Below are 23,434 nucleotides of genomic sequence, written 5' to 3'. Positions count from 1 at the left end.
GGCTAGGCAGTGCTTTTGTTGGCCAAAGCCAGGGAAAAGGCCTGCCGGGGAGCAGTGTTTCGCGCCCTGAGCCCCTCACGCCTTCCCGAACGCTCCCAAACGCGGCAGAACCCTCGCCGGGCAGAGCCCTCGCCGGGCCCAGGCCTGGTGGCCTCAGCCATAGTCTTGGCCCCAGAAGGCAAGGGTGAGGACTACAGGCTGACAGCCGGTCCACAAGCCCAGGGGCTTAGCTGAGAGGGACAGACCTGTCACCTAGCCAGGGCCTACTTTCCTCTCTCTGGATAGGTCCCCTGAGTGGGAGGCGGCAGCTATCCCAGCACTCCCCAGGCTCCTGAATTTGCATGCCTCTTCCCCTTGCCCAGCCCCATTTCCAGCCTGCTGCAGCACCCAGAAGGAAGCTGGAGAGACAGCTAAGGGTGCTCCAGAGTGGTTTTTCTTGTTGCCTTTCTTGATACCAGAGATCAGGGGAAAGCGCGAACGCAGTCCCCCACTACCAGAAATTATGCAGTCGAGTATCCCGCATTTGGGGACATCGCAGGGGTCAGCACATCCGAAGTGCAATGGATGAGCCTCACCCTGGGAGAACCACCTTCGTGATCATGGTGTATCCCCTGCCAGGTAAGTATGAGTTGGAAGGGGACAGGGCAAGGGGGGCCCGCTTGGCATCTCCCTGCAGAGCGAGGGTGGCATCCACAGAGGCAAGGCCTGAGGCGGGGCAGAGCATGGGCGTGGGGGCGCAAAGTGACCAGCCAAGGCCCCGCAGACCCTTTGGGCAAAGCCGTTGCCTACCCAAAGCTGCTTCCCAGAAGCCTCGGCCGGCCGGCCAGTGAAATTTACATGACCACGCCATCCAGCAGAGCCAATCAGGGCCTTGCTTTCAGGATCCTCTCCATTGCTGAGAATTTGGGCAAGGGTAGAGTACAGCATGCTGACAGGTGGGCTCGCCAGGTGGAACGAAGGCCCAGAAGCAGCTTTTGAGGCCCTTTCCCAGCATTCCCCAGGCTCCTGAATTTGCATGCCTCTTCCCCTTGCCCAGCCCCATTTCCAGCCTACTGCAGCACCCAGAAGGAAGCTGGAGAGACAGCTAAGGGTGCTCCAGAGTGGTTTTTCTTGTTGCCTTTCTTGATACCAGAGATCAGGGGAAAGCGCGAACGCAGTCCCCCACTACCAGAAATTATGCAGTCGAGTATCCCGCATTTGGGGACATCGCAGGGGTCAGCACATCCGAAGTGCAATGGATGAGCCTCACCCTGTGAGAACCACCTTCGTGATCATGGTGTCTCCCCTGCCAGGTAAGTATGAGTTGGAAGGGGACAGGGCAAGGGGGGCCCGCTTGGCATCTCCCTGCAGAGCGAGGGTGGCATCCACAGAGGCAAGGCCTGAGGCGGGGCAGAGCATGGGCGTGGGGGCGCAAAGTGACCAGCCAAGGCCCCGCAGACCCTTTGGGCAAAGCCGTTGCCTACCCAAAGCTGCTTCCCAGAAGCCTCGGCCGGCCGGCCAGTGAAATTTACATGACCACGCCATCCAGCAGAGCCAATCAGGGCCTTGCTTTCAGGATCCTCTCCATTGCTGAGAATTTGGGCAAGGGTAGAGTACAGCATGCTGACAGGTGGGCTCGCCAGGTGGAAAGAAGGCCCAGAAGCAGAGTTGGAGGCTTCTGAGCCTACAGAACTGCCACTAAGCCCTACTCTAGGGCTAGGCAGTGCTTTTGTTGGCCAAAGCCAGGGAAAAGGCCTGCCGGGGAGCAGTGTTTCGCGCCCTGAGCCCCTCACGCCTTCCCGAACGCTCCCAAACGCGGCAGAACCCTCGCCGGGCAGAGCCCTCGCCGGGCCCAGGCCTGGTGGCCTCAGCCATAGTCTTGGCCCCAGAAGGCAAGGGTGAGGACTACAGGCTGACAGCCGGTCCACAAGCCCAGGGGCTTAGCTGAGAGGGACAGACCTGTCACCTAGCCAGGGCCTACTTTCCTCTCTCTGGATAGGTCCCCTGAGTGGGAGGCGGCAGCTATCCCAGCACTCCCCAGGCTCCTGAATTTGCATGCCTCTTCCCCTTGCCCAGCCCCATTTCCAGCCTGCTGCAGCACCCAGAAGGAAGCTGGAGAGACAGCTAAGGGTGCTCCAGAGTGGTTTTTCTTGTTGCCTTTCTTGATACCAGAGATCAGGGGAAAGCGCGAACGCAGTCCCCCACTACCAGAAATTATGCAGTCGAGTATCCCGCATTTGGGGACATCGCAGGGGTCAGCACATCCGAAGTGCAATGGATGAGCCTCACCCTGGGAGAACCACCTTCGTGATCATGGTGTCTCCCCTGCCAGGTAAGTATGAGTTGGAAGGGGACAGGGCAAGGGGGGCCCGCTTGGCATCTCCCTGCAGAGCGAGGGTGGCATCCACAGAGGCAAGGCCTGAGGCGGGGCAGAGCATGGGCGTGGGGGCGCAAAGTGACCAGCCAAGGCCCCGCAGACCCTTTGGGCAAAGCCGTTGCCTACCCAAAGCTGCTTCCCAGAAGCCTCGGCCGGCCGGCCAGTGAAATTTACATGACCACGCCATCCAGCAGAGCCAATCAGGGCCTTGCTTTCAGGATCCTCTCCATTGCTGAGAATTTGGGCAAGGGTAGAGTACAGCATGCTGACAGGTGGGCTCGCCAGGTGGAACGAAGGCCCAGAAGCAGCTTTTGAGGCCCTTTCCCAGCATTCCCCAGGCTCCTGAATTTGCATGCCTCTTCCCCTTGCCCAGCCCCATTTCCAGCCTACTGCAGCACCCAGAAGGAAGCTGGAGAGACAGCTAAGGGTGCTCCAGAGTGGTTTTTCTTGTTGCCTTTCTTGATACCAGAGATCAGGGGAAAGCGCGAACGCAGTCCCCCACTACCAGAAATTATGCAGTCGAGTATCCCGCATTTGGGGACATCGCAGGGGTCAGCACATCCGAAGTGCAATGGATGAGCCTCACCCTGGGAGAACCACCTTCGTGATCATGGTGTCTCCCCTGCCAGGTAAGTATGAGTTGGAAGGGGACAGGGCAAGGGGGGCCCGCTTGGCATCTCCCTGCAGAGCGAGGGTGGCATCCACAGAGGCAAGGCCTGAGGCGGGGCAGAGCATGGGCGTGGGGGCGCAAAGTGACCAGCCAAGGCCCCGCAGACCCTTTGGGCAAAGCCGTTGCCTACCCAAAGCTGCTTCCCAGAAGCCTCGGCCGGCCGGCCAGTGAAATTTACATGACCACGCCATCCAGCAGAGCCAATCAGGGCCTTGCTTTCAGGATCCTCTCCATTGCTGAGAATTTGGGCAAGGGTAGAGTACAGCATGCTGACAGGTGGGCTCGCCAGGTGGAAAGAAGGCCCAGAAGCAGAGTTGGAGGCTTCTGAGCCTACAGAACTGCCACTAAGCCCTACTCTAGGGCTAGGCAGTGCTTTTGTTGGCCAAAGCCAGGGAAAAGGCCTGCCGGGGAGCAGTGTTTCGCGCCCTGAGCCCCTCACGCCTTCCCGAACGCTCCCAAACGCGGCAGAACCCTCGCCGGGCAGAGCCCTCGCCGGGCCCAGGCCTGGTGGCCTCAGCCATAGTCTTGGCCCCAGAAGGCAAGGGTGAGGACTACAGGCTGACAGCCGGTCCACAAGCCCAGGGGCTTAGCTGAGAGGGACAGACCTGTCACCTAGCCAGGGCCTACTTTCCTCTCTCTGGATAGGTCCCCTGAGTGGGAGGCGGCAGCTATCCCAGCACTCCCCAGGCTCCTGAATTTGCATGCCTCTTCCCCTTGCCCAGCCCCATTTCCAGCCTGCTGCAGCACCCAGAAGGAAGCTGGAGAGACAGCTAAGGGTGCTCCAGAGTGGTTTTTCTTGTTGCCTTTCTTGATACCAGAGATCAGGGGAAAGCGCGAACGCAGTCCCCCACTACCAGAAATTATGCAGTCGAGTATCCCGCATTTGGGGACATCGCAGGGGTCAGCACATCCGAAGTGCAATGGATGAGCCTCACCCTGGGAGAACCACCTTCGTGATCATGGTGTCTCCCCTGCCAGGTAAGTATGAGTTGGAAGGGGACAGGGCAAGGGGGGCCCGCTTGGCATCTCCCTGCAGAGCGAGGGTGGCATCCACAGAGGCAAGGCCTGAGGCGGGGCAGAGCATGGGCGTGGGGGCGCAAAGTGACCAGCCAAGGCCCCGCAGACCCTTTGGGCAAAGCCGTTGCCTACCCAAAGCTGCTTCCCAGAAGCCTCGGCCGGCCGGCCAGTGAAATTTACATGACCACGCCATCCAGCAGAGCCAATCAGGGCCTTGCTTTCAGGATCCTCTCCATTGCTGAGAATTTGGGCAAGGGTAGAGTACAGCATGCTGACAGGTGGGCTCGCCAGGTGGAACGAAGGCCCAGAAGCAGCTTTTGAGGCCCTTTCCCAGCATTCCCCAGGCTCCTGAATTTGCATGCCTCTTCCCCTTGCCCAGCCCCATTTCCAGCCTACTGCAGCACCCAGAAGGAAGCTGGAGAGACAGCTAAGGGTGCTCCAGAGTGGTTTTTCTTGTTGCCTTTCTTGATACCAGAGATCAGGGGAAAGCGCGAACGCAGTCCCCCACTACCAGAAATTATGCAGTCGAGTATCCCGCATTTGGGGACATCGCAGGGGTCAGCACATCCGAAGTGCAATGGATGAGCCTCACCCTGGGAGAACCACCTTCGTGATCATGGTGTCTCCCCTGCCAGGTAAGTATGAGTTGGAAGGGGACAGGGCAAGGGGGGCCCGCTTGGCATCTCCCTGCAGAGCGAGGGTGGCATCCACAGAGGCAAGGCCTGAGGCGGGGCAGAGCATGGGCGTGGGGGCGCAAAGTGACCAGCCAAGGCCCCGCAGACCCTTTGGGCAAAGCCGTTGCCTACCCAAAGCTGCTTCCCAGAAGCCTCGGCCGGCCGGCCAGTGAAATTTACATGACCACGCCATCCAGCAGAGCCAATCAGGGCCTTGCTTTCAGGATCCTCTCCATTGCTGAGAATTTGGGCAAGGGTAGAGTACAGCATGCTGACAGGTGGGCTCGCCAGGTGGAAAGAAGGCCCAGAAGCAGAGTTGGAGGCTTCTGAGCCTACAGAACTGCCACTAAGCCCTACTCTAGGGCTAGGCAGTGCTTTTGTTGGCCAAAGCCAGGGAAAAGGCCTGCCGGGGAGCAGTGTTTCGCGCCCTGAGCCCCTCACGCCTTCCCGAACGCTCCCAAACGCGGCAGAACCCTCGCCGGGCAGAGCCCTCGCCGGGCCCAGGCCTGGTGGCCTCAGCCATAGTCTTGGCCCCAGAAGGCAAGGGTGAGGACTACAGGCTGACAGCCGGTCCACAAGCCCAGGGGCTTAGCTGAGAGGGACAGACCTGTCACCTAGCCAGGGCCTACTTTCCTCTCTCTGGATAGGTCCCCTGAGTGGGAGGCGGCAGCTATCCCAGCACTCCCCAGGCTCCTGAATTTGCATGCCTCTTCCCCTTGCCCAGCCCCATTTCCAGCCTGCTGCAGCACCCAGAAGGAAGCTGGAGAGACAGCTAAGGGTGCTCCAGAGTGGTTTTTCTTGTTGCCTTTCTTGATACCAGAGATCAGGGGAAAGCGCGAACGCAGTCCCCCACTACCAGAAATTATGCAGTCGAGTATCCCGCATTTGGGGACATCGCAGGGGTCAGCACATCCGAAGTGCAATGGATGAGCCTCACCCTGGGAGAACCACCTTCGTGATCATGGTGTCTCCCCTGCCAGGTAAGTATGAGTTGGAAGGGGACAGGGCAAGGGGGGCCCGCTTGGCATCTCCCTGCAGAGCGAGGGTGGCATCCACAGAGGCAAGGCCTGAGGCGGGGCAGAGCATGGGCGTGGGGGCGCAAAGTGACCAGCCAAGGCCCCGCAGACCCTTTGGGCAAAGCCGTTGCCTACCCAAAGCTGCTTCCCAGAAGCCTCGGCCGGCCGGCCAGTGAAATTTACATGACCACGCCATCCAGCAGAGCCAATCAGGGCCTTGCTTTCAGGATCCTCTCCATTGCTGAGAATTTGGGCAAGGGTAGAGTACAGCATGCTGACAGGTGGGCTCGCCAGGTGGAAAGAAGGCCCAGAAGCAGAGTTGGAGGCTTCTGAGCCTACAGAACTGCCACTAAGCCCTACTCTAGGGCTAGGCAGTGCTTTTGTTGGCCAAAGCCAGGGAAAAGGCCTGCCGGGGAGCAGTGTTTCGCGCCCTGAGCCCCTCACGCCTTCCCGAACGCTCCCAAACGCGGCAGAACCCTCGCCGGGCAGAGCCCTCGCCGGGCCCAGGCCTGGTGGCCTCAGCCATAGTCTTGGCCCCAGAAGGCAAGGGTGAGGACTACAGGCTGACAGCCGGTCCACAAGCCCAGGGGCTTAGCTGAGAGGGACAGACCTGTCACCTAGCCAGGGCCTACTTTCCTCTCTCTGGATAGGTCCCCTGAGTGGGAGGCGGCAGCTATCCCAGCACTCCCCAGGCTCCTGAATTTGCATGCCTCTTCCCCTTGCCCAGCCCCATTTCCAGCCTGCTGCAGCACCCAGAAGGAAGCTGGAGAGACAGCTAAGGGTGCTCCAGAGTGGTTTTTCTTGTTGCCTTTCTTGATACCAGAGATCAGGGGAAAGCGCGAACGCAGTCCCCCACTACCAGAAATTATGCAGTCGAGTATCCCGCATTTGGGGACATCGCAGGGGTCAGCACATCCGAAGTGCAATGGATGAGCCTCACCCTGGGAGAACCACCTTCGTGATCATGGTGTCTCCCCTGCCAGGTAAGTATGAGTTGGAAGGGGACAGGGCAAGGGGGGCCCGCTTGGCATCTCCCTGCAGAGCGAGGGTGGCATCCACAGAGGCAAGGCCTGAGGCGGGGCAGAGCATGGGCGTGGGGGCGCAAAGTGACCAGCCAAGGCCCCGCAGACCCTTTGGGCAAAGCCGTTGCCTACCCAAAGCTGCTTCCCAGAAGCCTCGGCCGGCCGGCCAGTGAAATTTACATGACCACGCCATCCAGCAGAGCCAATCAGGGCCTTGCTTTCAGGATCCTCTCCATTGCTGAGAATTTGGGCAAGGGTAGAGTACAGCATGCTGACAGGTGGGCTCGCCAGGTGGAACGAAGGCCCAGAAGCAGCTTTTGAGGCCCTTTCCCAGCATTCCCCAGGCTCCTGAATTTGCATGCCTCTTCCCCTTGCCCAGCCCCATTTCCAGCCTACTGCAGCACCCAGAAGGAAGCTGGAGAGACAGCTAAGGGTGCTCCAGAGTGGTTTTTCTTGTTGCCTTTCTTGATACCAGAGATCAGGGGAAAGCGCGAACGCAGTCCCCCACTACCAGAAATTATGCAGTCGAGTATCCCGCATTTGGGGACATCGCAGGGGTCAGCACATCCGAAGTGCAATGGATGAGCCTCACCCTGGGAGAACCACCTTCGTGATCATGGTGTCTCCCCTGCCAGGTAAGTATGAGTTGGAAGGGGACAGGGCAAGGGGGGCCCGCTTGGCATCTCCCTGCAGAGCGAGGGTGGCATCCACAGAGGCAAGGCCTGAGGCGGGGCAGAGCATGGGCGTGGGGGCGCAAAGTGACCAGCCAAGGCCCCGCAGACCCTTTGGGCAAAGCCGTTGCCTACCCAAAGCTGCTTCCCAGAAGCCTCGGCCGGCCGGCCAGTGAAATTTACATGACCACGCCATCCAGCAGAGCCAATCAGGGCCTTGCTTTCAGGATCCTCTCCATTGCTGAGAATTTGGGCAAGGGTAGAGTACAGCATGCTGACAGGTGGGCTCGCCAGGTGGAAAGAAGGCCCAGAAGCAGAGTTGGAGGCTTCTGAGCCTACAGAACTGCCACTAAGCCCTACTCTAGGGCTAGGCAGTGCTTTTGTTGGCCAAAGCCAGGGAAAAGGCCTGCCGGGGAGCAGTGTTTCGCGCCCTGAGCCCCTCACGCCTTCCCGAACGCTCCCAAACGCGGCAGAACCCTCGCCGGGCAGAGCCCTCGCCGGGCCCAGGCCTGGTGGCCTCAGCCATAGTCTTGGCCCCAGAAGGCAAGGGTGAGGACTACAGGCTGACAGCCGGTCCACAAGCCCAGGGGCTTAGCTGAGAGGGACAGACCTGTCACCTAGCCAGGGCCTACTTTCCTCTCTCTGGATAGGTCCCCTGAGTGGGAGGCGGCAGCTATCCCAGCACTCCCCAGGCTCCTGAATTTGCATGCCTCTTCCCCTTGCCCAGCCCCATTTCCAGCCTGCTGCAGCACCCAGAAGGAAGCTGGAGAGACAGCTAAGGGTGCTCCAGAGTGGTTTTTCTTGTTGCCTTTCTTGATACCAGAGATCAGGGGAAATCGCGAACGCAGTCCCCCACTACCAGAAATTATGCAGTCGAGTATCCCGCATTTGGGGACATCGCAGGGGTCAGCACATCCGAAGTGCAATGGATGAGCCTCACCCTGGGAGAACCACCTTCGTGATCATGGTGTCTCCCCTGCCAGGTAAGTATGAGTTGGAAGGGGACAGGGCAAGGGGGGCCCGCTTGGCATCTCCCTGCAGAGCGAGGGTGGCATCCACAGAGGCAAGGCCTGAGGCGGGGCAGAGCATGGGCGTGGGGGCGCAAAGTGACCAGCCAAGGCCCCGCAGACCCTTTGGGCAAAGCCGTTGCCTACCCAAAGCTGCTTCCCAGAAGCCTCGGCCGGCCGGCCAGTGAAATTTACATGACCACGCCATCCAGCAGAGCCAATCAGGGCCTTGCTTTCAGGATCCTCTCCATTGCTGAGAATTTGGGCAAGGGTAGAGTACAGCATGCTGACAGGTGGGCTCGCCAGGTGGAAAGAAGGCCCAGAAGCAGAGTTGGAGGCTTCTGAGCCTACAGAACTGCCACTAAGCCCTACTCTAGGGCTAGGCAGTGCTTTTGTTGGCCAAAGCCAGGGAAAAGGCCTGCCGGGGAGCAGTGTTTCGCGCCCTGAGCCCCTCACGCCTTCCCGAACGCTCCCAAACGCGGCAGAACCCTCGCCGGGCAGAGCCCTCGCCGGGCCCAGGCCTGGTGGCCTCAGCCATAGTCTTGGCCCCAGAAGGCAAGGGTGAGGACTACAGGCTGACAGCCGGTCCACAAGCCCAGGGGCTTAGCTGAGAGGGACAGACCTGTCACCTAGCCAGGGCCTACTTTCCTCTCTCTGGATAGGTCCCCTGAGTGGGAGGCGGCAGCTATCCCAGCACTCCCCAGGCTCCTGAATTTGCATGCCTCTTCCCCTTGCCCAGCCCCATTTCCAGCCTGCTGCAGCACCCAGAAGGAAGCTGGAGAGACAGCTAAGGGTGCTCCAGAGTGGTTTTTCTTGTTGCCTTTCTTGATACCAGAGATCAGGGGAAAGCGCGAACGCAGTCCCCCACTACCAGAAATTATGCAGTCGAGTATCCCGCATTTGGGGACATCGCAGGGGTCAGCACATCCGAAGTGCAATGGATGAGCCTCACCCTGGGAGAACCACCTTCGTGATCATGGTGTCTCCCCTGCCAGGTAAGTATGAGTTGGAAGGGGACAGGGCAAGGGGGGCCCGCTTGGCATCTCCCTGCAGAGCGAGGGTGGCATCCACAGAGGCAAGGCCTGAGGCGGGGCAGAGCATGGGCGTGGGGGCGCAAAGTGACCAGCCAAGGCCCCGCAGACCCTTTGGGCAAAGCCGTTGCCTACCCAAAGCTGCTTCCCAGAAGCCTCGGCCGGCCGGCCAGTGAAATTTACATGACCACGCCATCCAGCAGAGCCAATCAGGGCCTTGCTTTCAGGATCCTCTCCATTGCTGAGAATTTGGGCAAGGGTAGAGTACAGCATGCTGACAGGTGGGCTCGCCAGGTGGAACGAAGGCCCAGAAGCAGCTTTTGAGGCCCTTTCCCAGCATTCCCCAGGCTCCTGAATTTGCATGCCTCTTCCCCTTGCCCAGCCCCATTTCCAGCCTACTGCAGCACCCAGAAGGAAGCTGGAGAGACAGCTAAGGGTGCTCCAGAGTGGTTTTTCTTGTTGCCTTTCTTGATACCAGAGATCAGGGGAAAGCGCGAACGCAGTCCCCCACTACCAGAAATTATGCAGTCGAGTATCCCGCATTTGGGGACATCGCAGGGGTCAGCACATCCGAAGTGCAATGGATGAGCCTCACCCTGGGAGAACCACCTTCGTGATCATGGTGTCTCCCCTGCCAGGTAAGTATGAGTTGGAAGGGGACAGGGCAAGGGGGGCCCGCTTGGCATCTCCCTGCAGAGCGAGGGTGGCATCCACAGAGGCAAGGCCTGAGGCGGGGCAGAGCATGGGCGTGGGGGCGCAAAGTGACCAGCCAAGGCCCCGCAGACCCTTTGGGCAAAGCCGTTGCCTACCCAAAGCTGCTTCCCAGAAGCCTCGGCCGGCCGGCCAGTGAAATTTACATGACCACGCCATCCAGCAGAGCCAATCAGGGCCTTGCTTTCAGGATCCTCTCCATTGCTGAGAATTTGGGCAAGGGTAGAGTACAGCATGCTGACAGGTGGGCTCGCCAGGTGGAAAGAAGGCCCAGAAGCAGAGTTGGAGGCTTCTGAGCCTACAGAACTGCCACTAAGCCCTACTCTAGGGCTAGGCAGTGCTTTTGTTGGCCAAAGCCAGGGAAAAGGCCTGCCGGGGAGCAGTGTTTCGCGCCCTGAGCCCCTCACGCCTTCCCGAACGCTCCCAAACGCGGCAGAACCCTCGCCGGGCAGAGCCCTCGCCGGGCCCAGGCCTGGTGGCCTCAGCCATAGTCTTGGCCCCAGAAGGCAAGGGTGAGGACTACAGGCTGACAGCCGGTCCACAAGCCCAGGGGCTTAGCTGAGAGGGACAGACCTGTCACCTAGCCAGGGCCTACTTTCCTCTCTCTGGATAGGTCCCCTGAGTGGGAGGCGGCAGCTATCCCAGCACTCCCCAGGCTCCTGAATTTGCATGCCTCTTCCCCTTGCCCAGCCCCATTTCCAGCCTGCTGCAGCACCCAGAAGGAAGCTGGAGAGACAGCTAAGGGTGCTCCAGAGTGGTTTTTCTTGTTGCCTTTCTTGATACCAGAGATCAGGGGAAAGCGCGAACGCAGTCCCCCACTACCAGAAATTATGCAGTCGAGTATCCCGCATTTGGGGACATCGCAGGGGTCAGCACATCCGAAGTGCAATGGATGAGCCTCACCCTGGGAGAACCACCTTCGTGATCATGGTGTCTCCCCTGCCAGGTAAGTATGAGTTGGAAGGGGACAGGGCAAGGGGGGCCCGCTTGGCATCTCCCTGCAGAGCGAGGGTGGCATCCACAGAGGCAAGGCCTGAGGCGGGGCAGAGCATGGGCGTGGGGGCGCAAAGTGACCAGCCAAGGCCCCGCAGACCCTTTGGGCAAAGCCGTTGCCTACCCAAAGCTGCTTCCCAGAAGCCTCGGCCGGCCGGCCAGTGAAATTTACATGACCACGCCATCCAGCAGAGCCAATCAGGGCCTTGCTTTCAGGATCCTCTCCATTGCTGAGAATTTGGGCAAGGGTAGAGTACAGCATGCTGACAGGTGGGCTCGCCAGGTGGAACGAAGGCCCAGAAGCAGCTTTTGAGGCCCTTTCCCAGCATTCCCCAGGCTCCTGAATTTGCATGCCTCTTCCCCTTGCCCAGCCCCATTTCCAGCCTACTGCAGCACCCAGAAGGAAGCTGGAGAGACAGCTAAGGGTGCTCCAGAGTGGTTTTTCTTGTTGCCTTTCTTGATACCAGAGATCAGGGGAAAGCGCGAACGCAGTCCCCCACTACCAGAAATTATGCAGTCGAGTATCCCGCATTTGGGGACATCGCAGGGGTCAGCACATCCGAAGTGCAATGGATGAGCCTCACCCTGGGAGAACCACCTTCGTGATCATGGTGTCTCCCCTGCCAGGTAAGTATGAGTTGGAAGGGGACAGGGCAAGGGGGGCCCGCTTGGCATCTCCCTGCAGAGCGAGGGTGGCATCCACAGAGGCAAGGCCTGAGGCGGGGCAGAGCATGGGCGTGGGGGCGCAAAGTGACCAGCCAAGGCCCCGCAGACCCTTTGGGCAAAGCCGTTGCCTACCCAAAGCTGCTTCCCAGAAGCCTCGGCCGGCCGGCCAGTGAAATTTACATGACCACGCCATCCAGCAGAGCCAATCAGGGCCTTGCTTTCAGGATCCTCTCCATTGCTGAGAATTTGGGCAAGGGTAGAGTACAGCATGCTGACAGGTGGGCTCGCCAGGTGGAAAGAAGGCCCAGAAGCAGAGTTGGAGGCTTCTGAGCCTACAGAACTGCCACTAAGCCCTACTCTAGGGCTAGGCAGTGCTTTTGTTGGCCAAAGCCAGGGAAAAGGCCTGCCGGGGAGCAGTGTTTCGCGCCCTGAGCCCCTCACGCCTTCCCGAACGCTCCCAAACGCGGCAGAACCCTCGCCGGGCAGAGCCCTCGCCGGGCCCAGGCCTGGTGGCCTCAGCCATAGTCTTGGCCCCAGAAGGCAAGGGTGAGGACTACAGGCTGACAGCCGGTCCACAAGCCCAGGGGCTTAGCTGAGAGGGACAGACCTGTCACCTAGCCAGGGCCTACTTTCCTCTCTCTGGATAGGTCCCCTGAGTGGGAGGCGGCAGCTATCCCAGCACTCCCCAGGCTCCTGAATTTGCATGCCTCTTCCCCTTGCCCAGCCCCATTTCCAGCCTGCTGCAGCACCCAGAAGGAAGCTGGAGAGACAGCTAAGGGTGCTCCAGAGTGGTTTTTCTTGTTGCCTTTCTTGATACCAGAGATCAGGGGAAAGCGCGAACGCAGTCCCCCACTACCAGAAATTATGCAGTCGAGTATCCCGCATTTGGGGACATCGCAGGGGTCAGCACATCCGAAGTGCAATGGATGAGCCTCACCCTGGGAGAACCACCTTCGTGATCATGGTGTCTCCCCTGCCAGGTAAGTATGAGTTGGAAGGGGACAGGGCAAGGGGGGCCCGCTTGGCATCTCCCTGCAGAGCGAGGGTGGCATCCACAGAGGCAAGGCCTGAGGCGGGGCAGAGCATGGGCGTGGGGGCGCAAAGTGACCAGCCAAGGCCCCGCAGACCCTTTGGGCAAAGCCGTTGCCTACCCAAAGCTGCTTCCCAGAAGCCTCGGCCGGCCGGCCAGTGAAATTTACATGACCACGCCATCCAGCAGAGCCAATCAGGGCCTTGCTTTCAGGATCCTCTCCATTGCTGAGAATTTGGGCAAGGGTAGAGTACAGCATGCTGACAGGTGGGCTCGCCAGGTGGAAAGAAGGCCCAGAAGCAGAGTTGGAGGCTTCTGAGCCTACAGAACTGCCACTAAGCCCTACTCTAGGGCTAGGCAGTGCTTTTGTTGGCCAAAGCCAGGGAAAAGGCCTGCCGGGGAGCAGTGTTTCGCGCCCTGAGCCCCTCACGCCTTCCCGAACGCTCCCAAACGCGGCAGAACCCTCGCCGGGCAGAGCCCTCGCCGGGCCCAGGCCTGGTGGCCTCAGCCATAGTCTTGGCCCCAGAAGGCAAGGGTGAGGACTACAGGCTGACAGCCGGTCCACAAGCCCAGGGGCTTAGCTGAGAGGGACAGACCTGTCACCTAGCCAGGGCCTACTTTCCTCTCTCTGGATAGGTCCCCTGAGTGGGAGGCGGCAGCTATCCCAGCACTCCCCAGGCTCCTGAATTTGCATGCCTCTTCCCCTTGCCCAGCCCCATTTCCAGCCTGCTGCAGCACCCAGAAGGAAGCTGGAGAGACAGCTAAGGGTGCTCCAGAGTGGTTTTTCTTGTTGCCTTTCTTGATACCAGAGATCAGGGGAAAGCGCGAACGCAGTCCCCCACTACCAGAAATTATGCAGTCGAGTATCCCGCATTTGGGGACATCGCAGGGGTCAGCACATCCGAAGTGCAATGGATGAGCCTCACCCTGGGAGAACCACCTTCGTGATCATGGTGTCTCCCCTGCCAGGTAAGTATGAGTTGGAAGGGGACAGGGCAAGGGGGGCCCGCTTGGCATCTCCCTGCAGAGCGAGGGTGGCATCCACAGAGGCAAGGCCTGAGGCGGGGCAGAGCATGGGCGTGGGGGCGCAAAGTGACCAGCCAAGGCCCCGCAGACCCTTTGGGCAAAGCCGTTGCCTACCCAAAGCTGCTTCCCAGAAGCCTCGGCCGGCCGGCCAGTGAAATTTACATGACCACGCCATCCAGCAGAGCCAATCAGGGCCTTGCTTTCAGGATCCTCTCCATTGCTGAGAATTTGGGCAAGGGTAGAGTACAGCATGCTGACAGGTGGGCTCGCCAGGTGGAAAGAAGGCCCAGAAGCAGAGTTGGAGGCTTCTGAGCCTACAGAACTGCCACTAAGCCCTACTCTAGGGCTAGGCAGTGCTTTTGTTGGCCAAAGCCAGGGAAAAGGCCTGCCGGGGAGCAGTGTTTCGCGCCCTGAGCCCCTCACGCCTTCCCGAACGCTCCCAAACGCGGCAGAACCCTCGCCGGGCAGAGCCCTCGCCGGGCCCAGGCCTGGTGGCCTCAGCCATAGTCTTGGCCCCAGAAGGCAAGGGTGAGGACTACAGGCTGACAGCCGGTCCACAAGCCCAGGGGCTTAGCTGAGAGGGACAGACCTGTCACCTAGCCAGGGCCTACTTTCCTCTCTCTGGATAGGTCCCCTGAGTGGGAGGCGGCAGCTATCCCAGCACTCCCCAGGCTCCTGAATTTGCATGCCTCTTCCCCTTGCCCAGCCCCATTTCCAGCCTGCTGCAGCACCCAGAAGGAAGCTGGAGAGACAGCTAAGGGTGCTCCAGAGTGGTTTTTCTTGTTGCCTTTCTTGATACCAGAGATCAGGGGAAAGCGCGAACGCAGTCCCCCACTACCAGAAATTATGCAGTCGAGTATCCCGCATTTGGGGACATCGCAGGGGTCAGCACATCCGAAGTGCAATGGATGAGCCTCACCCTGGGAGAACCACCTTCGTGATCATGGTGTCTCCCCTGCCAGGTAAGTATGAGTTGGAAGGGGACAGGGCAAGGGGGGCCCGCTTGGCATCTCCCTGCAGAGCGAGGGTGGCATCCACAGAGGCAAGGCCTGAGGCGGGGCAGAGCATGGGCGTGGGGGCGCAAAGTGACCAGCCAAGGCCCCGCAGACCCTTTGGGCAAAGCCGTTGCCTACCCAAAGCTGCTTCCCAGAAGCCTCGGCCGGCCGGCCAGTGAAATTTACATGACCACGCCATCCAGCAGAGCCAATCAGGGCCTTGCTTTCAGGATCCTCTCCATTGCTGAGAATTTGGGCAAGGGTAGAGTACAGCATGCTGACAGGTGGGCTCGCCAGGTGGAACGAAGGCCCAGAAGCAGCTTTTGAGGCCCTTTCCCAGCATTCCCCAGGCTCCTGAATTTGCATGCCTCTTCCCCTTGCCCAGCCCCATTTCCAGCCTACTGCAGCACCCAGAAGGAAGCTGGAGAGACAGCTAAGGGTGCTCCAGAGTGGTTTTTCTTGTTGCCTTTCTTGATACCAGAGATCAGGGGAAAGCGCGAACGCAGTCCCCCACTACCAGAAATTATGCAGTCGAGTATCCCGCATTTGGGGACATCGCAGGGGTCAGCACATCCGAAGTGCAATGGATGAGCCTCACCCTGGGAGAACCACCTTCGTGATCATGGTGTCTCCCCTGCCAGGTAAGTATGAGTTGGAAGGGGACAGGGCAAGGGGGGCCCGCTTGGCATCTCCCTGCAGAGCGAGGGTGGCATCCACAGAGGCAAGGCCTGAGGCGGGGCAGAGCATGGGCGTGGGGGCGCAAAGTGACCAGCCAAGGCCCCGCAGACCCTTTGGGCAAAGCCGTTGCCTACCCAAAGCTGCTTCCCAGAAGCCTCGGCCGGCCGGCCAGTGAAATTTACATGACCACGCCATCCAGCAGAGCCAATCAGGGCCTTGCTTTCAGGATCCTCTCCATTGCTGAGAATTTGGGCAAGGGTAGAGTACAGCATGCTGACAGGTGGGCTCGCCAGGTGGAAAGAAGGCCCAGAAGCAGAGTTGGAGGCTTCTGAGCCTACAGAACTGCCACTAAGCCCTACTCTAGGGCTAGGCAGTGCTTTTGTTGGCCAAAGCCAGGGAAAAGGCCTGCCGGGGAGCAGTGTTTCGCGCCCTGAGCCCCTCACGCCTTCCCGAACGCTCCCAAACGCGGCAGAACCCTCGCCGGGCAGAGCCCTCGCCGGGCCCAGGCCTGGTGGCCTCAGCCATAGTCTTGGCCCCAGAAGGCAAGGGTGAGGACTACAGGCTGACAGCCGGTCCACAAGCCCAGGGGCTTAGCTGAGAGGGACAGACCTGTCACCTAGCCAGGGCCTACTTTCCTCTCTCTGGATAGGTCCCCTGAGTGGGAGGCGGCAGCTATCCCAGCACTCCCCAGGCTCCTGAATTTGCATGCCTCTTCCCCTTGCCCAGCCCCATTTCCAGCCTGCTGCAGCACCCAGAAGGAAGCTGGAGAGACAGCTAAGGGTGCTCCAGAGTGGTTTTTCTTGTTGCCTTTCTTGATACCAGAGATCAGGGGAAAGCGCGAACGCAGTCCCCCACTACCAGAAATTATGCAGTCGAGTATCCCGCATTTGGGGACATCGCAGGGGTCAGCACATCCGAAGTGCAATGGATGAGCCTCACCCTGGGAGAACCACCTTCGTGATCATGGTGTCTCCCCTGCCAGGTAAGTATGAGTTGGAAGGGGACAGGGCAAGGGGGGCCCGCTTGGCATCTCCCTGCAGAGCGAGGGTGGCATCCACAGAGGCAAGGCCTGAGGCGGGGCAGAGCATGGGCGTGGGGGCGCAAAGTGACCAGCCAAGGCCCCGCAGACCCTTTGGGCAAAGCCGTTGCCTACCCAAAGCTGCTTCCCAGAAGCCTCGGCCGGCCGGCCAGTGAAATTTACATGACCACGCCATCCAGCAGAGCCAATCAGGGCCTTGCTTTCAGGATCCTCTCCATTGCTGAGAATTTGGGCAAGGGTAGAGTACAGCATGCTGACAGGTGGGCTCGCCAGGTGAAACGAAGGCCCAGAAGCAGCTTTTGAGGCCCTTTCCCAGCATTCCCCAGGCTCCTGAATTTGCATGCCTCTTCCCCTTGCCCAGCCCCATTTCCAGCCTACTGCAGCACCCAGAAGGAAGCTGGAGAGACAGCTAAGGGTGCTCCAGAGTGGTTTTTCTTGTTGCCTTTCTTGATACCAGAGATCAGGGGAAAGCGCGAACGCAGTCCCCCACTACCAGAAATTATGCAGTCGAGTATCCCGCATTTGGGGACATCGCAGGGGTCAGCACATCCGAAGTGCAATGGATGAGCCTCACCCTGGGAGAACCACCTTTTTTTTTTTTTTTTTAAGTTTCAAAAACCTTTATTAAGTGCTTTAAGTAGGCGATACATAGGTTTTTAAAGAGTGGTACCTCTTCCCTTAGGAAGGGCAGTCCAGTTCAACTTTGTTTCAAATCACATTTTAACAACACAGTCAGTTTACATATGAAATAAGTAGTAAAGGGGGTTTGGTTTCTTGGGGCAGTGTGGGGAGTTCAGTGGGAAGGAGGGGTTAGGGTTTACAGTTCTTCCTCCTTCTCACCCTCCTTGTTGTCCTTGTCTGTGTAATCTCTCAGCAGGTTGAGTACCATTCGGCGGCACGCTTCCCTGCTCACCACCTCCCCGTTGGTCACCAGTCGGGTCCTGGCATACAAGAGGATGTCCTTTATGCAGCAGAGGATTCTCCAGCATCCTTGGATGGCCTCCACTGAGTGTGTCTTTGGAAACAGCCCATACAGCACAGAGTGGTGAGTGATGTTTGGGTATGGGATGTGGTCTTCCATTTCTTGTTTTAAGGCTCCCCGCAGTCTCTGGGCAAAAGGGCAGGCCCAGAACAGATGGTATGTAGTTTCCTCGGCAGGGCAACCCCTTGGGCATTCTCTGTGTGGGCACAGGCCCCTGCTGTGCATGAATGACCGGACTGGCAGTCCCCCTTTCACGGCCATCCATGCAATGTCTTTGTGCCTGTTGGTTAGGGATGGGGAGGATACATTTTCCCACACCCTTGTTGCTGTAGCAGGTGGCAGGTCGCTCACTGGTTCTGTGGTGTCCCTGGACCTGATTAGTCTGTGGATTGTCCTGGGCTTCCATAGGCTTGGTGTGACACAGTTCAGCCCAAATTCCACCACAAACTTCTCAATCTCCTTGTAGTACCAGGGGAGGTCCCAGTTGAACATTGTTGCATTCTCCCACTTATCCCATCCCAGTCTTCTCCATACTGGGAGCAGGAAGAAGCGGAAGACCCTGTAAGCTGAGTGATCCTTGTTCTCGTTCGTCAGGGTTATTCGGACGCAGCCACACACAAAGAAGGCTCTGAGGATTGTCGGGATGTCAGGGACTGCCTTCCCTCCCTTGCGATGCTCCTTGTGCATGACTGTCCTTTTCACCCTGTCCATCTTTGAGTGCCAAACAAAGTGGAAAACCATGCTGTTCACAGCCCGTGCTACGTTGGCCAGGAGTGGCCAGGCCTGTGTCACATACTGCAGCACGGGCAGTGCGTCGTTCCTGAGCACCAGAGCCTTTCCTTCAATGCTCAGGTGTCTCAAGCTCCAAAAGCCCAGTTTCTGCTTGACTTTGGCCAGGCGTTCGTTCCAGCTTTTCGCCGCCGCTCCTGGTCCCCCAAACCAGATACCGAGGATCTTTACCAGTCCTGCCTCAACGGGGAAAGGGAGAGGCTCGTTACATAGGTCCCAGCGGCCAAAAAGCTTTGCCTGTGATTTGTCCACGTTGATCTTTGCTCCTGATGCTTTGCCAAAGTCCTTGCATGCCTCCAGCAGGGACTGGACCGATTTCCCATCTGTGCAGAAGAGGGTGACGTCGTCCATGTACAGCGAACACTTGACTTCTTTCTTTGCGTCTCCTGGTGTCGGGATCCCTCTGATGTTCGGGTTCTTCCTGATGTACTCCGCGAGTAGCTCTATAACCAAAACAAACAAAGAGGGCGAGAGCGGGCAGCCTTGTCTTACCCCAGACCTGATAGGAAAGGGGTCTGTTTTCCAACCATTTACCATGACTGAACTGAAAATGTCTGTATACATTATTCTAACATAATTGCAGAAGCGCTCCCCCAGCCCAAAACCCTGCAGTACCCTCTCCATGAACTCATGGGAGACGCGGTCGAAGGCCTTTTCCTGATCGAGACAGACCAGCGCAGCGTGAATATTCCGGTCTGTGATGTATTGGATCGTGTCCCTGATCAGTGCTAGGCTGTCCGCCACTCTGCGTCCTGGTACCCCACAGGTCTGGTCTGGGTGAACTAACTCTCCCATAGCGCTCTTGAGTCTATTCACCATTGTCTTTGCCAGGATCTTGTAGTCCACATTCAGGAGAGAGATGGGACGCCAGTTCTTGAGGTCACATCTCTCCCCCTTATGTTTATACAGGAGTGCGATCGTTCCTTCCCTTAATGTGTGGGGCATGACTCCCTCCTGCTCCATCTCCTCATACAGCTCCAGAAGGTCTGCTCCCACTAGGTCCCACAGTGAAGTGTAGAATTCAATTGGTAGACCATCACTGCCTGGCGTCTTTCCTGACTTGAAGGATTTAACTGCAATGTGCAGCTCCTCCAGAGTGAGGGGTGCGTTGAGGACTTCCCTTGCTGGTGTGGAGACCTTTCTCGGGATACCTGCCAAAAACCTTTCTGCCTGATCCCCATCTGACCTCTTCTCTGAGTAGAGGTCCCCATAGAAATCTGTCACAGCCTTCCTAATGTCTTCCTTGGTGTCACACAAAATTCCCTCCCTGTTGCGCAGTTGAACCAGTGGGGTGTGCGCAGAGTGGACTTTCTTAAAGAAGAAGGAGTTGCATTTCTCCCCCTTTTCCAGGTTCTCCACCTTAGAACGGAAGATGATCCTCCTGGATTCCTCATGAAAGTGCTCGCTCAGCTCTTTCTTGACTGCCTCCAGAGGGTTCATGACGTCCCATCCCCGGAGTTGGAGGTCGTGCAGTTCTTGCAGCTGTTGCTGCAGTCTACTGAACTCCCTCTTCCTCCCCCTTGCTGCTTTCCTGCCCACGTTCTTAAAGAAATCCTGAATCCTGCCTTTCACCCATTCCCACCATTCCCCTATGGACTGGAAGGTGTCTTTCATGTCTTGCCACTCACTGTAAGTCCTCCTCAGCTCCTCCTGTACATCCTCTCTCCCCAGCAGAGAGCTATTCAGTTTCCAGGTGCCCGGACCTGTCAGGAACTTCCCTGTTAGTTCCCCCTGAAACCTGATAGCCCTGTGGTCAGAGAAATGCACTGTCACCATGGAGTGCTGCCTGATCCTCACTGATCTAGAGGTGAAAACAAAGTCTATCCTGGATCGCACAGATCCATCAGGGCGGCTCCAGGTGAAATTCCTGGCGTCCGCCCCCATGGATCCAATGACGTCCGTCAGGGAGGCCTCACCCACCATCTCCGCTAGGAGTTTCGCACCATCATCTATCCATCCTTCCTTAGCTCTGGTCCCACATCTACCACCACTCTCTAGTATACAGTTGAAATCCCCACCCATCATGATTGTTCTGGAGGTGACCAGCTGTGGTCTGAGGCGCTGGAACAGCTCCCGTCTCTCACCTACATCAGAAGGCGCATACACATTGATCAGTCTAACCGGTTCTCCTGCCCATGAGCCGTCAACGACAAGAGCCCTGCCGCCTTCCAGCTCGGTGACCGAGTCCACTGTGAAGCACCTCCCTCTGACTAAGGTAGCGACTCCTACAGACCTACTGCTGTTCCCCCCAGACCAAAAAGAAGGCCCAAATGCCCACTGCTGTTCTAGGTGGGTGTATGAAGCTGAAAAAGGGATGGAGCATTCCTGAATCATGTACACATCACATTCCTGGCTGGCAAGAAAGTTCAAGGTGCTAGCACATCTGCGCTTGTCTCTGATACTTCTCACATTTATGGAAAACAATGAAATAGCCATCTTAATTAGTGTTTAAGAGTTTAACTTAGGCTCAAACACTAACTATCAAGTCAGAGTAATTAGCTGTTATCACACAGTGACAAGTCTACTTACAGGGCTGGTCAGGCTCCTGGCAGGTCTCCGGCGCGGGGGCTGTTGTCTTGGCCACCGTTGCTTGGTGCTTCTCTGAGGCTGGCTTGCCCACGTGGCTGGTCTCTGGCTCTTCCTCCTCCATGGAGGCCTCTTCCTTCTCAGCTATTGCTGGCGATGGTGGTGGGGACGCTTCCATGACGCTGGCTAGCGCCCTCATCTCCTGCAGCACTCTGGTGACTTGCTCCAGTTGGTCATCTGGACCCTCATTCCCTGGTTGTTCTTCTTCTTCTGACTCCTCTGGATCGGAGTTGGGGTTGTGGTTGCTCAGGTGTTTCTTCCTGGTCTTCTTTGTTACTTGTGGGGGACTGTGCCTCCTTTTCCTGCGCTCCTGTTTTGTCCAGGGTTCTTCTTCCTGGTTCTCAGAGGCGAGTTGGGGAGCGTTGTCTGTTGGCATACTCTCAGGGATGGCAGGCATTCCTTCTTCTGTGCTCTGTGGCTCCAGGACTGGCGTGGAGCCTTGGTCAGGTTTGACTTGCTCCTGCCTGGGGCCTTTCCTCCTCCCAGTTTCCTTGGTCTTTCTGGGTGCTGGGACTGGAAGGCTGGCCACGGCAGCCTCCTCCTGTGCCTCTCTCCCAGGAGGTTTGGCCGCCTGGGCATAGGACTTGGCTCTTTGCGGGCAGTCTTTGAAACGGTGGCCCACGGCACCGCAGAGGTTGCAGGGGGCTTCCTCTTTGCATGCCCTGGCTGTGTGTCCTTCTCTTTTGCAGTTCTTGCACACTTGCACTGTGCAATCTTTAGCGGTGTGGCCCGGTTTACTACACTTGTTGCACAGTCTGGGCTGCCCGGGGTAGAAGAGGTAGCCCGAGTCGCGCCCTAGGGAGAAGCTTGAAGGAGGGTGATGGATTCCATCCGGGGCGGCCGGGTCCTCTTTCAGCTTCACCATGACTGTCCATTTACCATCCCATATTCCATCACTGTCCAGGTTGCGGGAGGGTTCTCTCGTCACTGTGCAGTGTCGGCGTAGGAAGGTGGTCAGGTCCTGGATGTTGACATGCGGGTTGTAGACGTGCACGGTCATCCTCTTCACCTCCAACACGAGTTGGCACTCCAGGTGGAAGTCGGCGAAGGGTTTCTCGTCCCGTCTTGACCAGCACATCTGCCAGTATCTCCTGCAGATTGATTCCGACATGAACGTCAGCAGGTAAGTGCCTTTGGGTGCATCTGACATTATGCACCAAAGCTCAGCTGCTGTGAACCCCATCTTGGTCACCAGCAACTCTGTGAAAGTCTTTCTGCTCAGCTCTGGTGTGGAGCCATCCGATTCCACCTTCCTCTGCATCTTCACCGTGTTGTGGAACCAGGGGTTCAGCGGTCTGCTCATCCTGTCCTTGCTGTTGCGGCGTGCCTTGGGAAGGGTCCTTCAGGGAGCTGCAGCAGGTAGGTACTCCTCAGGCCTGCTCCTGGTGGCTGGCAGTGGTTCCCTTCAGGCAGGCAGGGAAGCTTGGCAGGCAGGGGTTCCCCTCAGCAGGCAGGCAGGCAGGCAGGCCTCAGTATCCAGGCAGCTCCAGCAGGCAAGGAAGGGTCTCCAGCAGGCAAGCAGCTCCAGCAGGCAGGTGAGAGTCCACAGCAGGCGGTTCCAGCAGGCAGGCGAAGTCCACAGCAGGCAGGTGAAGGTCCACAGCAGGCAGGCAGGCAGGCAGGTTTCAGCAGGCAGGTATCTTCAGCAGGATGCAGCTCCAGTAATAGCACTTAAAAGTGCCCTTGTGTGCATATAGCACCAGGTAGTTCTTTGGCAGAACAGTGACCTCTAGTGGACACTAAAGGTACTGCAGGCACGGGGTGATCGTGGTGTCTCCCCTGCCAGGTAAGTATGAGTTGGAAGGGGACAGGGCAAGGGGGGCCCGCTTGGCATCTCCCTGCAGAGCGAGGGTGGCATCCACAGAGGCAAGGCCTGAGGCGGGGCAGAGCATGGGCGTGGGGGCGCAAAGTGACCAGCCAAGGCCCCGCAGACCCTTTGGGCAAAGCCGTTGCCTACCCAAAGCTGCTTCCCAGAAGCCTCGGCCGGCCGGCCAGTGAAATTTACATGACCACGCCATCCAGCAGAGCCAATCAGGGCCTTGCTTTCAGGATCCTCTCCATTGCTGAGAATTTGGGCAAGGGTAGAGTACAGCATGCTGACAGGTGGGCTCGCCAGGTGGAACGAAGGCCCAGAAGCAGCTTTTGAGGCCCTTTCCCAGCATTCCCCAGGCTCCTGAATTTGCATGCCTCTTCCCCTTGCCCAGCCCCATTTCCAGCCTACTGCAGCACCCAGAAGGAAGCTGGAGAGACAGCTAAGGGTGCTCCAGAGTGGTTTTTCTTGTTGCCTTTCTTGATACCAGAGATCAGGGGAAAGCGCGAACGCAGTCCCCCACTACCAGAAATTATGCAGTCGAGTATCCCGCATTTGGGGACATCGCAGGGGTCAGCACATCCGAAGTGCAATGGATGAGCCTCACCCTGGGAGAACCACCTTTTTTTTTTTTTTTTTTTTTTTTTTTAAGTTTCAAAAACCTT

The 23,434-nt window shown here is 58.2% G+C and overlaps 19 non-coding genes and 2 pseudogenes across 19 annotated transcripts; all 21 read right to left on the bottom strand.

Annotated features, from left to right (window-relative positions):
• Nucleotides 1-462: 462 nt before the first annotated feature.
• On the bottom strand, nt 463-626 carry LOC138295268 (U1 spliceosomal RNA). Its single transcript, XR_011203559.1, has one exon. It is a non-coding gene; the product is annotated as a U1 spliceosomal RNA (small nuclear RNA).
• Nucleotides 627-1,136: 510 nt separating this feature from the next.
• On the bottom strand, nt 1,137-1,300 carry LOC138291741 (U1 spliceosomal RNA). Its single transcript, XR_011202564.1, has one exon. It is a non-coding gene; the product is annotated as a U1 spliceosomal RNA (small nuclear RNA).
• Nucleotides 1,301-2,155: 855 nt separating this feature from the next.
• On the bottom strand, nt 2,156-2,319 carry LOC138294851 (U1 spliceosomal RNA). Its single transcript, XR_011203499.1, has one exon. It is a non-coding gene; the product is annotated as a U1 spliceosomal RNA (small nuclear RNA).
• Nucleotides 2,320-2,829: 510 nt separating this feature from the next.
• Nucleotides 2,830-2,993, bottom strand: LOC138294840 (U1 spliceosomal RNA). Its single transcript, XR_011203498.1, has one exon. It is a non-coding gene; the product is annotated as a U1 spliceosomal RNA (small nuclear RNA).
• Nucleotides 2,994-3,848: 855 nt separating this feature from the next.
• On the bottom strand, nt 3,849-4,012 carry LOC138294829 (U1 spliceosomal RNA). Its single transcript, XR_011203497.1, has one exon. It is a non-coding gene; the product is annotated as a U1 spliceosomal RNA (small nuclear RNA).
• Nucleotides 4,013-4,522: 510 nt separating this feature from the next.
• LOC138294818 (U1 spliceosomal RNA) lies at nt 4,523-4,686 on the bottom strand. The gene has a single exon (XR_011203496.1). It is a non-coding gene; the product is annotated as a U1 spliceosomal RNA (small nuclear RNA).
• An 855-nt stretch (nt 4,687-5,541) lies between these two features.
• Nucleotides 5,542-5,705, bottom strand: LOC138294796 (U1 spliceosomal RNA). Its single transcript, XR_011203495.1, has one exon. It is a non-coding gene; the product is annotated as a U1 spliceosomal RNA (small nuclear RNA).
• Nucleotides 5,706-6,560: 855 nt separating this feature from the next.
• On the bottom strand, nt 6,561-6,724 carry LOC138294785 (U1 spliceosomal RNA). Its single transcript, XR_011203494.1, has one exon. It is a non-coding gene; the product is annotated as a U1 spliceosomal RNA (small nuclear RNA).
• A 510-nt stretch (nt 6,725-7,234) lies between these two features.
• LOC138294774 (U1 spliceosomal RNA) lies at nt 7,235-7,398 on the bottom strand. Its single transcript, XR_011203493.1, has one exon. It is a non-coding gene; the product is annotated as a U1 spliceosomal RNA (small nuclear RNA).
• An 855-nt stretch (nt 7,399-8,253) lies between these two features.
• On the bottom strand, nt 8,254-8,417 carry LOC138295297 (U1 spliceosomal RNA). The gene has a single exon (XR_011203567.1). It is a non-coding gene; the product is annotated as a U1 spliceosomal RNA (small nuclear RNA).
• Nucleotides 8,418-9,272: 855 nt separating this feature from the next.
• LOC138294763 (U1 spliceosomal RNA) lies at nt 9,273-9,436 on the bottom strand. Its single transcript, XR_011203492.1, has one exon. It is a non-coding gene; the product is annotated as a U1 spliceosomal RNA (small nuclear RNA).
• Nucleotides 9,437-9,946: 510 nt separating this feature from the next.
• LOC138294752 (U1 spliceosomal RNA) lies at nt 9,947-10,110 on the bottom strand. The gene has a single exon (XR_011203491.1). It is a non-coding gene; the product is annotated as a U1 spliceosomal RNA (small nuclear RNA).
• Nucleotides 10,111-10,965: 855 nt separating this feature from the next.
• Nucleotides 10,966-11,129, bottom strand: LOC138294730 (U1 spliceosomal RNA). Its single transcript, XR_011203489.1, has one exon. It is a non-coding gene; the product is annotated as a U1 spliceosomal RNA (small nuclear RNA).
• Nucleotides 11,130-11,639: 510 nt separating this feature from the next.
• On the bottom strand, nt 11,640-11,803 carry LOC138294718 (U1 spliceosomal RNA). The gene has a single exon (XR_011203488.1). It is a non-coding gene; the product is annotated as a U1 spliceosomal RNA (small nuclear RNA).
• Nucleotides 11,804-12,658: 855 nt separating this feature from the next.
• Nucleotides 12,659-12,822, bottom strand: LOC138294707 (U1 spliceosomal RNA). The gene has a single exon (XR_011203487.1). It is a non-coding gene; the product is annotated as a U1 spliceosomal RNA (small nuclear RNA).
• Nucleotides 12,823-13,677: 855 nt separating this feature from the next.
• Nucleotides 13,678-13,841, bottom strand: LOC138294696 (U1 spliceosomal RNA). Its single transcript, XR_011203486.1, has one exon. It is a non-coding gene; the product is annotated as a U1 spliceosomal RNA (small nuclear RNA).
• Nucleotides 13,842-14,696: 855 nt separating this feature from the next.
• On the bottom strand, nt 14,697-14,860 carry LOC138294685 (U1 spliceosomal RNA). Its single transcript, XR_011203485.1, has one exon. It is a non-coding gene; the product is annotated as a U1 spliceosomal RNA (small nuclear RNA).
• A 510-nt stretch (nt 14,861-15,370) lies between these two features.
• LOC138294674 (U1 spliceosomal RNA) lies at nt 15,371-15,534 on the bottom strand. Its single transcript, XR_011203484.1, has one exon. It is a non-coding gene; the product is annotated as a U1 spliceosomal RNA (small nuclear RNA).
• Nucleotides 15,535-16,389: 855 nt separating this feature from the next.
• LOC138294663 (U1 spliceosomal RNA) lies at nt 16,390-16,553 on the bottom strand. The gene has a single exon (XR_011203483.1). It is a non-coding gene; the product is annotated as a U1 spliceosomal RNA (small nuclear RNA).
• Nucleotides 16,554-17,063: 510 nt separating this feature from the next.
• Nucleotides 17,064-17,201, bottom strand: LOC138291918 (U1 spliceosomal RNA; annotated as a pseudogene).
• Nucleotides 17,202-23,263: 6,062 nt separating this feature from the next.
• Nucleotides 23,264-23,401, bottom strand: LOC138292029 (U1 spliceosomal RNA; annotated as a pseudogene).
• Nucleotides 23,402-23,434: the final 33 nt, after the last annotated feature.

This window comes from Pleurodeles waltl, chromosome 1_1, assembly GCF_031143425.1.
Source record: "Pleurodeles waltl isolate 20211129_DDA chromosome 1_1, aPleWal1.hap1.20221129, whole genome shotgun sequence".
Classification (NCBI taxonomy): Eukaryota; Metazoa; Chordata; class Amphibia; order Caudata; family Salamandridae; genus Pleurodeles; species Pleurodeles waltl.
This window is presented reverse-complemented; position numbering and strand designations above follow the sequence as displayed.